Genomic DNA, 13254 nt, shown 5'->3' on the forward strand with positions numbered 1-13254 from the left:
ACTCTATTGATCTATGGAATTTAATTCACCATTTAAAATAATAATCAAGACGTGTAAAAGGAACCATCACACATGCACATAGATTTATCTAGGGGAAAGCAATTGCTAATCAGAGAATAGAGAAGAAATATAATTCTTGCTCAAACCTGAGCACACCCTACACGTGTATATTCTATCCCTCTGCCCAATTGACTAAACCTGGCCCAACACTTAGCCAAGTTCAAGCCTTCCCAAGCTCCTATTTCCTTGCATTGTTCCCTTGGGAAATTTCCCCTATTTTTTAGGAATTTCACACCAAGGAATTATGCAATAACATTAGGTTAATCTGATCGCATGCACCACCTGTACACATGGGAATATGCTACAAATGATACTACATTGCCTTGGAATCTTCATCTCAACTAGGTAACTTGAATTCTTTGCATGCAATAATTATTTTGGGTTGATTGATAAGTTAATTGGTTGATCACTGAGTGTGGTTGAAGTTACACATCCACAACTTGACCTCCATTAGTTCTTCTAATAGTTAGAATTAGTTAAACTGACAATAACTCAAATTAACTGAAATAGATTGCTACAAATTAACTATCAATCATGTAGAACTGAGTGACAAGAGCCATGTCACCTTAGTAACTACCTCCAAGTATTTAGCTGAAATAGAAATTCGAATTTTAATCTAGTTTGACCAAGTCAAAGTAAAAACTAGATTTTCTTGATGCATTTTCAATAGTTAATAAGAGTTATATTCCTCTTGTATTTCCATGAGTAAGCGTACTTGTTATTATATGGCTTTGATGGTTGTTTTCTCATGGTGTATACGTTTTTCATTTTCTATTTATATGCAGGTTATATGATGTATTGTGGATATGGCTCTTGATGGGTTTTGATTTGTTGATGAATGGCTAATGAATGCATGAGATAATAGATTTTATTGCAGCTATTATGAGAGGCAATTAAACCTTCTTATCAATTCTCAGATAAGTATCAAATCCCTTATGTTTAATTATGCATTCATGGCCTATAGATTACATGTTTTCCATATGTTTGATGAAATGACTGTCATGGTTATGCCTAGTTAGGTCAATTATTTAATCAAGTTTTGTATGAATGGCCTTGTCTTACTTTTATTTATCATTCTGAAAAGTCTCATTAATTTTTGGGCCACTCTACAAACAACCCTTGAAAAGGTGGCACTGATTCCAGGGTTGCAAACTTAGAACTGAGAAATTTGGATTGCAGTCGCATGGATGCAGTGTTATGCATACAACTGGAGGCCTACAGTTTCATGGATGCAATGTTATACCTATGAATGGGAGTCTAGAGTTGCATGGATGCAGTGTTATGCCTATGAATGGAAGTCTACAGTTGCATGGATGCAATGTTATGCCTATAAATGGGAGTTTAGGTCAGTGAAAGAACTATCCAACTTGGGATTTGGGCACCTGGAGTGGTTTTTAGCTCCTAGGGGTCCTATAGCTCCTAAGGTAGGTCAGTAAAGGTTCAATTGTCGACCCCACTTCCATAAGTGAAGCTTGGAGTTTGGGTCATGTCTTAGTAGCTCTTCCTCTCATGTTCACCCCAGCAGGCCAGTGACATTGGGTAAATGTGGGAGGGGTAGTTACAATATATTTTTATATGTTATCACTCCATAAATTTCATTCAAATTCATAAGGGATTTTTCTTGTGTTATTTCCCAGTGCTCTTGCTTTTTTTGATTTCGTAGCACTGAAGGTTTTTGATGTTTTCGTAGCACCAAATTCCCCTCTCTTGGCGCTAGTATGGTAAAATGACAAACATGTATAGGTTGGTAAAATTTTCCTATTCTTGGATAATAAAAAAATGACTTTTAAAGCCAATTTGATCTCACATTATGCTCTCAGGTCTTTATAGGATTATTTTATTATTTTATAAACAATTATTGGGCCTAGGTACCACTCTCCATCTATGTCAACACAAAATTGAATCAGAAATGCATATCATAGACCTTCTACCATTGTGACCTAGGGTGGACCTAAGGTAGTTGAGTTTGAAGAGAGATCCCTATCTAGGTTGAAGAGTTAGATTTCAACCTCAAAGTGGTTTGAGGTCATCACAGTGATCTCTCACCATAGTTAAGGTTATTTATGAGTGATAACCATGTTGCTGATATGAGGAAGAATTAACATGTCCAATAATGTCTAAACCACATTGTTAAAATGGAGCTTCGACATATACAGGTTGTAAGGGAAAAGCAGGTTTCTTTAATCTACAAACGTAATTTTGGCATGTTTAACATCTCCTTAAAATGGTATGGGTATCTCTAGACAAGGTTGGCTAATAATATTCTGCCCCCAACACCTTGTGAGTAGTGGTAACAACACTAAAGTGTCCACTAGTAGGGAAAAAATGAAGTTCATGGAGTATTTTACAGGGCATCTTCCTGCCCTATACAACAAAGTAGTACCCCACCAATTTTTTTTAGAAAAGAAGATCATTAATAAGTTGATATGAAGTTGATTTAAATCTTAATTCTCTTCTCTGAGTTGAATTAAGATGAGAGGGATTTGTACCAGTTTTCAAATAAAATATATTTCTCGAATACCATGAATTTGAATCATAATATCGACATAAGACTTCATTTTGTATAAAAGACACTTCATTGTTAAGAGAGGAATTATTAAGATAACCAAAATAATCACCTATGGAAGAAATAGACTCAACAACTAGCTTTCAAAGACCTTGATCTTTAATAATTTATGCAGGTTTAATTTCAACGTCAAATTCTTGTAAGGTAGTCATCCAATGAGCCCTTTTTTCACCAAGTTCCTTTTGGATAAATAGGTTTCTAACTGTTGCATATGGTACTATTACTTTTGTTTTAGATTTAAGTAAATAGAAATGAAAATGCTTAACTACTTTATATATTGTAAATGCTTGTTTTTCCACTGGTGCATAATTTAATTTTTCTCCCTTAAAAGTGGAGCTCATAAAAGCAATAGGGGATTTTGTGTTTAAATCGGCTTTATGTGTAAGCACAACAACATAAGTTGAATCTAAAGCAAAAATGTACAAAAGAAACTCTTTAGAGAAATTAGGACTAATGAGGGTAGGTGCCTCTACAATAACATGACTAATAGTTTATGTATTCAAGCTTTTGTGATCCAAAATGAATAAAGCAAAGTATTTCGGTAGAAATCATATAAGAGGATGTTTTTGGCCGACATGTTTTGAACCAACTAGTGTGCTTCATCATCTGGTCCTGATGATGAACCACACTTGTTGGTTCAAAACGCGTCGGCTAAAAATATTCTCTTATATGACTAATAGTGTCGAAAGCTTGTTTCTGTGGTTCTTCCACCTGAAAATATCATTTTTCTTAACTAAGCCCTTAAAGGATTTCACAATTTCTGAAAAGCTAGGGATAAAACGTCCAACAAAATTAATTATTTCCATGAAATATTTCACATCATTTTTAGAATTAGGACGATTCAAGGATTTTATGGTTTGTGTTCTTTCAGTATCAATTCTAATCCCATCTTTCAAAATAATGCATCCTAGTAACTTCTCTTCAGTAACAATGAAAAATAGACTTTTGGGGATTTAGGAAGATTCCTAATTTTCTACATCTTTCAAACATGCTTTTCAAATGTTGAAGATGGACATACCTTAGTTTTGAGAAAATAGTGACATAATCTAAATATATAACCATGGATTTGTTAATTATCCCTTTGAAAGTGATATCCAACACTAGATAGAAGGTTCCTCCAGTGTTAATTACTCCAAAATGGAATTTTTCTATAAGAAAAAGTACCCCAAGGTGTTAAAAATGCAGCCTTATGTTGGTTAATAGGTGCTACCATGATTTGATTATAGCTTGAGAAATCATTTAGAAAATATAACTTCTCAAAGCCTGAGACATGTTAAAGAATTTGTTACATGTGAGGGATCAGATAATGGTCTTTTTTAGAGGCTTTATTTTTATTCCTAAAATCTACACAAATATAATGTCACCATTTTTCTTGCTACAGGTACTAAATTTGCAACCCAATGAGTGTGTCATACTGGAAAAATAATTTTAGTTGCCAGGATTTTATTAAGTTCCTCTTTTACTGTGGACTTGAGACTTGGGTGGATTTTCCTAAGTTTTTACTCAAAGGGTTTGGTCAGTGTCTTTATAGGAATAACATGTTGCATGATATTTGAGTCAAAGGCCATGATATCATCGTAATTCCATGAAAATATGTCTTTGTATTCCTTGAACAAGGTGATGAAATTATATCTTTCCTTAGGAGAATGGTTTACTCGTAAATTGACACATTGTGGATTATCTTTTGTCCCCAAATTTATGACTTCAATTTCCATGACAAAGCTATTAGTTTTACAATTTTTTGTTTTCTTAAATTTATCATGCAAGTCATATAAATGTTCCAAGCTTACATCATATTTAGGGATCGGTTTTACCATCTCGAGGAGCTCATCAAATGATCATTTTTTTTGTTATGAGAAAAATCCCATAAGTTCTCTTCATGTGAAACTTCATCAATAACTGCATCCTTGAGAATGCCTTCCATGTGGAAAAAATCAATTATGTGTTTATCATAATCTAATACACGCCAATTAGTCATATTGTTAGGTATGGATGGTCTAAAAAGTAACTCTACATAAAATGAATTAGGTTCAAAAATTTCAACAAGAATTAGTCTTGAAGCTACATTGGATAGCAAATTTTCTTCCTGGTTTATAGTTTTAGGAACGTAGTCAATATTAAAGGTTGAACATTTTGATATTAAATCCTATACCTCAAATTAGTAGACCTTCAAGTGAGTTGAAAGGAAATGAATCGAATTCCTTACCTATCTAACAATTATTTTAAAGTCACCATAAGCATTTAAACATTTAACTCCCAAATCAAGAGCCTTGAGGAGCCCTTGAATTAAGGCCATTTACTCTACAACATTGTTAGTAAATTTAAATTCTAATATGCATGCAATAAAAAAAATATTTCCTTCTGGGTCCAAAAGCACACATCCTGCACCAACCCCTTATTTTGAATTAGAACCATCAAAATAAAGTGACCATAGTTCAGTTTCATCTAAATTTGACAATTTACTGATATCAACAATTTTATGATCAATTGTGACAATTTTTTTCTTTTTCTAAGTTTGATTGTTTTTCTAAACTAGAAACTGTAGAAAAATCAGCAAATGAAATTACCAAAGAAAGAGTTAGTAGTTAGAAATTCACTTGTTTTGATTGGTTCATTTGTATCATTAATATAAGTAACTATGTGTTTCATGTATGGCTTCCTATTAATATTAATTTTATTGGGTTCCCCTTTCCATGGTAGCCATAACTGAGTCAAATCAATGTCCATAAAACATTTGAGGTGTTGCAACCAATCACTACTTAAAAACAATCCATATACTTCAAGAATATCAACAACCACAATATCTATGATTTTATGTACTTTGCTATCTTCTAAAATTATAATTAAAACATCATTCAACTTTCCATCTACCTTAACAAAGGTTATGTCCAATTATACATTTTTAACATCTAAAGGTTTGATTTGAGCATTAATATTTTTACAAACAAAAACAAGCATCACATTAGAAGGTCCACCTATGTCAATCATACAATTATGGACATTCCGATTAAAAATATGCAAGGTTATCAAAAATGGTGGGGGTTTCTTTCTCCAACTGTCAGGGTTATTATGTTTCAGAATCTAAACATTTTCTAAAACATATTTTCAAATGTAGTTATATCTTTACTTGCAAGAGCCTTTAAGCTAGCAATATGTTGTTGAATATTTTTCTAAATCACGGGAATCTTCCAAAGCTCATATAACAATGTATTAGCCTTTATCTTTTTAAGATCATTTATTGGATCATATTCGATTTCTGGAATTGTAGCTTTATGGATGCTAGATGGTTGTTTTTTTCTATTTTTATTTTCTACAGGTTGATTTTCACTTTCAGCTAAACTTCTCTTTGAGTATATGCACAAATAGAACCAAATTCCTCGTAAAAAACATTTAGTCAAAAATCAGGAGGTTGAATTTCTTCTTCATCCTTTGAATTAGACTCAACTTATTTTTCTTCATCGTTATTAGAAGTTGTATCAAGGTCCATTGAGAGGGCTTGAAAAATATTTTCCAATCCCTCAATATTCAGGCCCTTGTTAAGAGGAGGTGACTTATGGGGCGGTGGTATCTTAAAATACTATTTAAAATTTCCCCTATCAGATGGGCTTTCAAATTTACCTTTCCTAAGGTCAAGTATTTCATTATATATCTTATTTATGACCTTCTAAAGGATTTCTAAATCTAAGGCAGATTGATCCTTTTTACCAAAGGATTATTTAAATGATTTTTCTTTCTAACTAGATGTAGAAGCATAGTAAGATTGTTTTTCAGTGTTTGGTATAAGGTTGAGAATGTATTTTTCCACTATCAGGGCTTCTTCATAAGCTTCCTACAAAGTGTAGTTTTGAGCCCTCTTCACCCATATAATTATATCATGATGTAGAGCCTTAATATAGTAAGCAATAATAAGATTTTGAGGAGGAAAAGACTAGGATTTTTTTCTTTAACGAAAGAAACCTAACATTAAAGTCTTTTACCTTTTCCTTATTTTGCATTTTCATATTAGAAAATTCATCAACCAAGACCTCAAGTGGTTTATCATCTCTGAATTTATAGAGAAATGCAAACTAAAATTGTGCCCACGAGGCTATGCTCTGAGGAGGCTAAGCAAAATACCATGTAGTGGCTTTCCCCTCAAATGTGTATGGGAATAACCAACATACAACATCCTCGTGTCAAACATTCTTTTACTTGATAGAAACCATAAAGGCTTTCACATGATATTTAGCAAGACACTTTGAATGAGGGTCAAACTTAGGTAGGAATTTCTAAGGATTCCTTGGAAGAGGATGTTGTACACCCGACACAGCCACTGCATATTGCTTAAACCAAGGAGTTGTAGGATAATTTTGATCATCTCCAGGATTTCCTTAATTATCTACCATTCTATGAAATCCTTCTGACATTGATGAGTGTGAGGAAATTTCTTCACTAAAATAATTTCCTCAGGGTGAAGGTGAACTAGGTGGATAAGGTGAAGAATTAGATCCTCCAAATAAAGTTGGTTCTCTATTAGGTATCTCATAGAGAGCAACAAGTCTCCCAATAAGGATATCATGTAGTCAATCATTGGTTATGTCAGTAGTCAAGGAAGGACCTAGGGGTTGTTTAAGGACTGAAGGCCCTTGTATATGAAATTCAAGAGGTCTAACTAGGCGTGAAGACAAACTTCTTTGGAGGGAAGAAATCTACTCAATTCTCTCCTAAGTTCGAGAGATAATGTAACATAACTCAATCCTTTCAAATTTTTATTTTTTCTAAATCACCTATTCCTTTCCTGTATTAGGTAATTTGTCAAAGTAACGATATTTAACATGGTAATACCTTACTGCAAGTTCTCTAAGTATTTATTATTTTTTTTCAACTAAGGGATGCTACTTCAGTTAATAATTATACTTTTCGAGTCCATGGTTCTTGATGACTAACATGCTATTAATATTAAGGTTGAGGGAATAACCCCATCGACCCTACCAATACTCTTATAACCTAAAGTTAGGGGTAATATGTACCTTGACATCATTGCATTGGGTGTGATTCATACATGTAAAGTCTTATACTACCATTATACCTCTCCTCCTAATTTTTATGAAAGGTATTACACCTTTGGTCCTAACCCTCAGTGCCTCACTTTATGTGACCCATAAGCATGGTGCCATTTCTCTTGAATATTTTGGTCGCCCTCTCATTCCACTCCACCTAGGTATTGTATTGTGCAGACCATCTGACCATAGAATATTTGGTAGTTATGGTGGTTTGTGGATGGTGATGATGAAATATGGGAAATCAATGGATCAGATTCTCCTGTCTAACCCTAACCCATTTCTAATTCCTATCCCTACACAAATGTGGCTCATTCGGCTCATTCATTGTTCGCTTATCATACTGGTGGAAAAAATGTGTCCCTCGTCTCCTTTTGAGCACCTAACCCTCGGTGCTAGCACAGATGCCATGCTTCTTCATTGCCACGACCCTCTTCCAGGTAGCCGCTTTCACTAATATGAGTTTTTGTGTTCGAGGTTTTATTTAAGTTTTTGGGCCGTGCCATTAACGTTTCTAACCCTCATACCTTGCATGTCAAAGGTTCTTCTTCGACTTTTGATGAGTTTTTCTCCTTTCCCTCCATGAGTAGCTCTCAGTTCTAGGGTCAAGTATTTTACCATGTATACATATATGTCTGTGGCAGGATAAGTTTCCCTTGGCTTCCAACCCTTTTGCAGCCTTTGTTTCAATTTGTTTTGTTCATGGTTTTATACTTGTTTCCCCTGTAAGTGTAAAGGCATTGGCATTATTTGCAAGAATACCAATGCCCCCAGGGTCAACAATGCGAGTTCTTGGATGTTGGGTTCCATGCTTATGGTTCAACTGGGTACCACTATGCTACTAGGTATGCCCTTCATCTCTTGAACAGTAGATATGGGAGGAATTTTCTTGTGTGCTCGTAGTATAGTTAGTAACAACGTTGAGATTTATGTAATGAGGGTTTTATTCTTACTTCTCTCAATAATTAGTCAGGTTTGTCTTTCTTTTTACCTTTACTATGTCTAGAGGTAGAGGGTTACCAACCTACCCCTGTGCTCTCACCCATCCCTTTTTGGGCGAATTTGAATTGCTCAAATCGTTTTCCTAACCATTGTTATTTTTCTTTTGTTGTGGCTGGAAAGAATGCTACAATAATTTAACACGCCTTTTGGGGTTTATGTGGCATCGTTTCCCTTCATGCCTATCTAGGTTTTTTTTTATTCAAAGGATTTCTCCTTCAAAATTTAGTAATTTCCCCCTCTGAATTTATCTTTATGGCCACGTAATTGGGTCGGATGCACTTCTCTTCTTCCCCTCACCACTTGATGGATAAATTCGATCCAAAACAGTAGTCATTGTAATAGCCCTCATGAAACTTCCAAGTAATAATTTAAGTTAAAAATAATAACCACGGTTGATGGGACACTTATTCCAAGCTGAATGTTGGGCAAGAGATCCTAGGGGGTGTTAATTTTGTTGTTTATGGCTAAGGAAATTGACAAAGGCAATAGCTAAGGCTTTGGAAAGGCAAAATGGCATTTTGGCACATTTATTTATGAAAATAATGGAAATTAGGAGAAAAAGGAGGTGAAAAGTAATAGGTTGCATGTGAGGAGGAAAATGAAAGAAAATAATGGAAAATGAAGAAAATAGAGGTTTCATTCACAAAAAGGATTCTAAGGATTAGTTGGTAACCTTTTGTTAGTTGAGATTTCGAGCTTTCTCATTATTCTCTCTCTCTCTCTCTCTAATACTCTTGGACACTTAGAGTTTTCTTGGAGTGATTTTGGAATTGGAGCAAAAAATTAAAAGAATGCAAGAGAAAGCAAAGATCAAGCAAGGAAAGGCAGGATCAAGCAGCTACAACAGGCTTCATTGCAGGTATCAACTTTCATGTGTATTTTCCTTTCTAGATTTGGCATGCATGGAATTGCATGTGGTTCTTTTCTCTCATGGCATGGGTTTTACCAGGTGCAACAATGTTTTTAGCCTAACCTGGCCATTTTCGGATAGCCATTGTGTGATGGGGTTCGCATGTTTTGGTTGAGATGAATTGCTGAGTGGATTTGAAGTTGAGTGGGGTGGATCTTTGATTGATAGAGAACATGGCCTTGTGGTCCCTGAACTGAAATGTGGATCACAGTAAAACCACTAGCCTAGTGACCCTTGAGCCAGACTGTGCATTGTGGTAAATCCATGATTATGTTGCCTCGATGGGCCTAGGAATCCTTGTTGGTGAATGACAAGATATACAGTAAAGCTAAGAGGTGGTTTTCTCTCTATTTGGCCTAGTAATATCAAGTTTGGGATATGTGGTAAATCCTAGAGAGTGGGTGTCAATTTAGGGCCTAGTGATCTGGGTTTGGATTACGAAAAAGCTTGAGAGACTAGGAGACAGGGAAGCTCCTCACATTGTAGGTGGAGAAATCACTACAACAAAACAGGCAATTTGCACCAGATTTAGCACCAGATTCTAGTGCATTTTTTTCTCAATTGGGATGAGCAACCTGGCGCTAAATCTGGCTCTATTGTACAATTTTTAAAGCGTCCTTTTTTGCACCAAATTTTGCATCTTTTTTACGCCAAATTTTCCATCATTTTCTGCATCATATTTTGCACCAAGATTTTCATTTGGTTTTACAACAGGTTTTGCTTCTAGTTTTGTGCCTTTTTTTGCATCTATTTTTGCATCATTTTTTGCTTCCTGTTTTGTGGAATTCTTTGCTTCTATTTTTGTGTCATAATTTGCATCGATTTTTACACCATCTTTGACATCTTATTTAGCGCCTTTTTTTACATCCAATTTGTGCCAATTTTTGCATCTGGTCTTATGCCATCTTTTGCTTCTAATTTTGTACTTATTTTTACATCTATTTTTGTGCCAATTTTTCTGCCTTTTTTTACACCATCTTTTCCATCCAATTTTGCACCATATGTTGAATCTGATTTAGTGCCAAATTTTGCATGCATTTTTGCACCATTTTTTGCATCCACTTTTGCATTTTATTTATCTCCCTTTTTTTCATCCTATTTTGCACCATATTTTGCATTTAATTTTGCATCATTTGTTGCATCCAATTTAGCATCATTTTTAACACCATTTCTTGCATCCAATTTTTCATCCTTTTGAGCATCTAAATTTGCATCCTATGTTGAACCATATATTGCATCCACCTTTGCATCCCATTTTGTGTCTATTGTTATGTTTACTTTTGAGCCATTTTTTCGTCTACTTTTGCATTTGTTTTTGCACCAAGTTTTGAATGATTTGTTGCATCATTTTACATCCAATGTTGCATCTCAATTTGCATCCAAAATTGAGCCATTTTTATGCCCATTTTTGCACCATTGTTTCTTCTTTTGTGTCCAATTTTGCACCATTTTTTATGTCCAAATTTGCATCCTTTTTGGTATCTAGTTTTTCATCCTTTTTGGCTTCCAAATTTGCATCCTTTTTTCTGCCACATTTTGTGTCCACATTTGCATCTCATTTTGCACCTAGATTTTAGTTGGAATTTTCATCTAGTTATGCATCATCTTTGACATCCTTGGTTTCACCATTTTTTAGTCCCATTTTGCATCTTGTTTTGTGTCTTTTCTTACATCCTTTTTGCATCCTAATTTTACACCATTCTTTGCATCCTCATTTTGGTGTCCATTTTTGCATCCTTGTTTGCACCCAATTCAGTATCCTTTCATATGCCCTATTTTGTTCCCTTCTTTGTGTCTAGTGTTGCACCCTTTTTTAATTTTACTTTAAAAACCTTTTTGTGTCATTGTTTGCATATTGTTTTGATGGCTAGTTTAACATCCAATTCTACTCCCAATTTTTCATCCATGGTTAAATCCACTTTTGGCTTCTTGTTTAGAGTTTTACTTTTATTTCCATTTATGACCACCTCTATGGGTTCATTTTACTAAGTTCATTTACATAGTGAAATATATTAAATTTTCTAAATATCATTTTGCTGTAGGATTTAATGCATGGTTAGATGAAAACAAAACCCTCTCAATTTATCTCAGAAACCTAGGACAAACCAATTAAGAGAAAGGTTGTTCTAAGGCTTAGGATTCTTAGTAGATCAAGATGTAGAGTATAGATTAAGAAAAAGAGAATGAATTCTTGTGAGTCCTTGCATGCAGGTCTTCTTGGAGTTTTTCGTATAGCCAAGAAGCGCTCCTAGCTAGCTCCAAAGCTTGGTCCTACACATAAGAGAGAGAATAAAGCAACCTTCACAACATAATATCTTAATAATCAAAACTATAAAAAACACATAAATATTATTGAATAATTAAATATAAACCAAAAACCCATGCATACATTAGTTAAATAGAAGAAGTAAAGAATGAATAGAAACATATGGAAGGAAGAACAACTGATCTATATGAATAAAGGAGTTGGAGGAAAGTTACAACAATCAGATATAGTTGCAACATCACCTCCCCCAACTCATAGCTCCAAAACTCTCCCTCTCAAGATAGATCTCAAGAGCGTGACAATACAAAATTCCCATCATTTTTTCAATGGCCAAGCCTCTAATATATAGGAAAGTGGAGGCTATGAAGATTTCCAAAATTCCTCATTAGTTCAATTTGGGAAAAATCTTTTGGGTGAATAATGTTTCCTCATATAAAAAAGGAATTTTCCACTTTTTAGATGCTTTTGTGCTTAGGAAAAAGCTTCCCCGTGCTTTATGGCTCTTTCCCACTTTTGTATGCTTTTATTTTTTAGGAAAAAGCTAAAGATGAGGATAAAGAGATTACATTCCACCATATGTTTCCAAAAGTGACCAAGAATGTCAAATTCAAATTCTAGTTTGCTTATGTTTTAGTTTTTTTTAAATATATGTTTAGTTTTAGTATTTTTTTTTCTAGAAAAATATACTTAGTTTTTGGTATATTTTTCTATAAGAAAAATTATATTTTGTTTTTATAAAAATGGATTTTAAACATTCCATTCATGCTAAATTTGTGATTTTATGATAGGAGTTTAAATTATATATAGTAAAGTAACTTAATGTCATGTGTCGTGTTGCTGAGATGGGTGTTATACATCTCTTTCTTGCTAAGTTATAGAATGTGCTTGGGTTTTCTTAATGAAATAAAACTAATTATGTTCTTCATGATATCTTGAAATGTTCATCTTGAACCAGGCTAATAAAACAATAAAGTTAAAATAGGTTTTCCTTTGTCCTTTATAGATCTTTGTCCCCATTAATCTTGGTCTTAATAGATTAATTGTCTTGTGGTGGCCTTGAGTGGTCACTTCCATTAGTTGCATGCTTTGTAGTTTTCAGTTAGTGACATTTTTTAGGCTTGATAATATGTTATTTAATTTATTAAAATGTGTTATTGTCCATATTATTGTTAAATATTAATATTAAATATGCTGATTTTTAAGCATGTTTTAGCAAAACTTTCCCAAAATGTTTATAGATTGTATTTTAGAATGCAATGATTCTTTGCTTGATGAAATTGTTTTGGATATTTTTTTAATGATTCATTGATTGATGAAATTGTTATGGATATTTTTTTTAGTATATTAAATTGTATGTGATAAAGTCAAAAATCACCTCTTTTTTAGATTTTCATTGATCAATTTCCCTTAA

The sequence above is a fragment of the Pinus tabuliformis genome, chromosome 8 (genome assembly GCF_031772625.1).
Source record: "Pinus tabuliformis cultivar Carrire ecotype Pingquan chromosome 8, CPIR1, whole genome shotgun sequence".
In the NCBI taxonomy this organism is placed as follows: domain Eukaryota; kingdom Viridiplantae; phylum Streptophyta; class Pinopsida; order Pinales; family Pinaceae; genus Pinus; species Pinus tabuliformis.